This window comes from Pteropus vampyrus, unplaced genomic scaffold, assembly GCF_000151845.1.
Source record: "Pteropus vampyrus isolate Shadow unplaced genomic scaffold, Pvam_2.0 Scaffold82, whole genome shotgun sequence".
NCBI classification, from domain to species: Eukaryota; Metazoa; Chordata; class Mammalia; order Chiroptera; family Pteropodidae; genus Pteropus; species Pteropus vampyrus.
Window position 1 is genome coordinate 6,766,974 of NW_011888863.1, and position 3,661 is coordinate 6,770,634.

At 33.6% G+C, this 3,661-nt stretch overlaps 1 protein-coding gene across 1 annotated transcript in view; it reads right to left on the bottom strand.

Annotated features, from left to right (window-relative positions):
- PKP2 (plakophilin 2) overlaps nucleotides 1–3,661 on the bottom strand; it is an 83,176-nt gene that overhangs the window by 48,035 nt on the left and 31,480 nt on the right. The gene's annotated exons all lie outside the window — the stretch shown is intronic.

Here is a 3,661-nt window from a genome sequence, read left to right on the forward strand (position 1 = left end):
ATTAACACATTCTCTTTTCCCTTTGTGAAATCTACTGAATCTCTGAGTACTTTCATGGCTGTCAGGTTACTCTATGTTGGGCTTTGCACTCTCGTTTCTACTAGTTGAGTTACATGCTTACCAAGAATAACTTAGGTTTGATTCTCAATGTATTTATGTCAACCATACTTGTTATAATTATGTAATATATTTACCTATTCTGAAAATAAATGAAATATAAGGATAAAAGGTGTTCTGTCTCCCTGAAAACTAGTCTGAATGCTTTGGAAAGACTAGATTAAAGGGGAAGTGCTTAAGAAAGCTCTGTAATTATTTGTGGGCAAAATTAATGTAAAAGACTACAGAAAATGTAAAAATCTAGAAGGATTTGAACTCAGATGAATTAGTGCCATTAAGGTCTCATTTCATTTTGAAGAAACTAAAACTGGCAGATGATACATAATGGGCACAGTTTATGTATGAACAATGATGACAAACTATAAATTTGTGTGTGTATAATTTTAAAAAAGATGTTCTCTTAACTGATTAATTGACTGTTAGTCTCGATTTCAAAAAATAGGAAAATTTTTACTACAAAGATACTCTTTTTGCTTATTAGATTAACAAAAGCAAACAAAAAAGAACAATATCTTGCAGTAGTAATAGTGCATATAAATGAGGACTCTGACACCATGCTGATGGGAGTATAAATTTGTACAGTTTGGGGGAGGGTTTCTTTATCAAAATTTTAAATGACTCAATAATAAAAAGAACTGGATTTACTTATTGCCTGAAACAATTTTATAAACCATGCAAAACATACAATAATTTCAACAATTGGACATGAGGCAATGGTGGATAGTGATCCCTAAGAAACGGAAAACAAACAGGTGAGCCCTGCTGCTGCCTCAGATCATGGCCTCCAGAGTTCCCAGGCTATGGTGCAGAGAGGGAAAACCTAAGTGGAATTCAGCAAGCAGATCTGAGGGCACACAGTGCAGAGTCCGAGAAGAACAAAGAGGCCAGTGTTTGCAGGGATGAGGACCAGCAAGAAGAGAGCTGCGCAGAAAGAGAACTCCTGAGATCTGCAATGGGTCTCCCTCCAGTAACAAGTAGAATATTACTTAGTGCATTTGTGTGAGGAAACTGACTGAGGCCAGGGAAATAAACACCTAAAAAGATTTAAGAGATCAGCTCTTCATGCTCACACAGACCCACGAATGCTGCCTATTCTCACTAGCAACCAGAAAACTTTATAATTCATGGTGCATTAGATGGAGTTCCCAGAAGTGTATTGCTTTAAGAAGTGGAGACTAATTAGTTCTAGAACAAATGCTGCTCTGGTCCCACCTAACAAATCCTAAAAGCAGGGTTTAAAAGAATCAAATTGTTTTCAAGTAACTTAACTGAATTCTAGAGTAAAGCTCAAGAATATTTACAGAAAAATAAAAATATCCAGCACCCCAAAAGATAAAATTCTTAATACCTGGCATTTAATAAAAAATTTCCAGGCGTGCAAAGAAGAAAAATATGACCCATAATGAGGAGAAAAACCAATCAACTGAAACCCACCAAGAATGGACACAGATGCAAGAATCAGCAGACAAGGTCATTCAAGTAGCTGTTTTAACAGCCTCCTATATGTTCAGAAATCTTGAGGAAAGATGGGACATGTTAGGTAGGGACATATTAGATATTTTAAAAACTCAAATTTTAATTCTAGAAATGAAAACTATAATTTATGAAATAAAAAGATCACACGGAATGAGATTTATGGCATATTGAAACATTGCAGGAGAAATGATTTATGAATTTAAAGTATAGCAACTGAACTTATCCAAAAGGAAACACACAGAGGAGGAAAAAAAAAAACTAAAAAAAGAAAAAGAATACAATATGAACGAGCTGTGAGACAATTTCAAGTAGCCTAATATGTATGTAACTAGAGTTCGCAAAAGAGGGACAAAAATATTTGAAGAACTAAAGGTTGAAAATTTCCAATGAAAATACCAAAATCTGATGAAAATTAGAAATCCACAAATTTAAAAAGCTCAGTAAACTCCCAGGTATAAGCAACCTAAGGAAAACTTCACCAAGGCACATTGTGACCAAATTGCTCCAGAAAATCTTAAAAGCAGCTTGGGTGGGTGGTAGTGGAGGGGGTGGGGAAAGCACATTATGTACAGAGGAATAATAAGGATGACAGGAGATTTCTTGTCTGAAACACTGCAAGTGAGAAGACAATGGAGCAACACCTTTCAAGTACAGTAATCAAACCGCTGTCAACCTAGGAATCTATTGCTAATGGAAATATTTTTTGAAAGCAAAAATGAAATTCTTTTTTCAGACATTCAAAAGCTAAAATAATTAATCACCGGTAGACTTTCATTAAAATAAATATTAAAGAAAATTCTTCAGGCAAAGGGGAAGTGATAACAGATGACATCTATACAAAGAAATGATGAGCACCAGATACTCAGATGAAATGAACAAAGTCTTTGAAAGACACAAACTACCAAAGGTCGCTAGGAAGAAACAGCCCAAATAGTCTCATATCAATTAAAGAACTAGAATTTGTACTTAAGAAACTTTTCACAAAGAAAATTTCAGGATGAAATGGCTTCACTGGTGAATTCTACCAAACATTTAAGGAAGAAACAATATCAATTCCAATCAAACGCTTTCAGAAAATTGAAGAGACCACTTTGCTATTTATTCTATGAGGCTAGTATTATCCTCAATCTAAAACCAAAGACAATATAAGAAAAAAAAAGCTGTTGACCAGCTTTTTTAATCCTTTATAAATGCTGCTGTATAAATTCTTAACAAAATTTTAGCAAATCTAATTTAAAAATAAAAAAGGGACAGAACCTTATAACCAAGAGAGTTTTATCCCAGAAATGGAATAACATTTAAAAATCAATTATTACCAAAATTAAAGTAAAAACCATGGAAATATTTCAACAGATACATAAAAAGCATTGGATAAAATCCAACAGCCATCTCTGAGTAATAAATAAATAAATAAATAAAAGTAAACTCTATTAAATTGGGGATAAAACAGAAGTTATTTAACTCAATATGGTGATTTATGAAAAATCTATGCCACAGAAAACATCACATTCAATGGTGAAAAGCTTTCAGCTTTTCCTTTAAGATCAGGAACAAGACAAGAATGCCCAATCTTGCCACTTTTATTTGACACTGTATTGGAAGTCCCAGCCAGAGCATAAGTCTAGAAAAAATAATAAGAAGCATCCAAATTCGAAAGGAAGAAGTAAAACCTAAACAAACAAACCAAACAAAACCGAAATCCTACATACAGAGAAGGGGCTGGTGATTGCCAGAGGTGAGGTTGGGGGATGGGTGAAATGGGCGAAGGCAGTCAAAAAGTACAAATTTCCAGTTATAAAATTAATGTACAGCATGGTGACCACAGTTAGTAATACTGTACTGTATAGTTGGAAGTAGCTAAAAGAGTAATCTCAAAAGTTCTCATCACAATAAAAAAAATTTGTAACTATACATGGTGATGGATGGTAACTAAACTCACTTCGATGATATCATTTCACAACATATACACATATAGAATCATTATGTTTTATACCTGAAATCAATACAATGTTATATGTCAATTATATCTCGATTTAAAAAAAGGGAGGAAAAGCGGTGTTAAAAAATA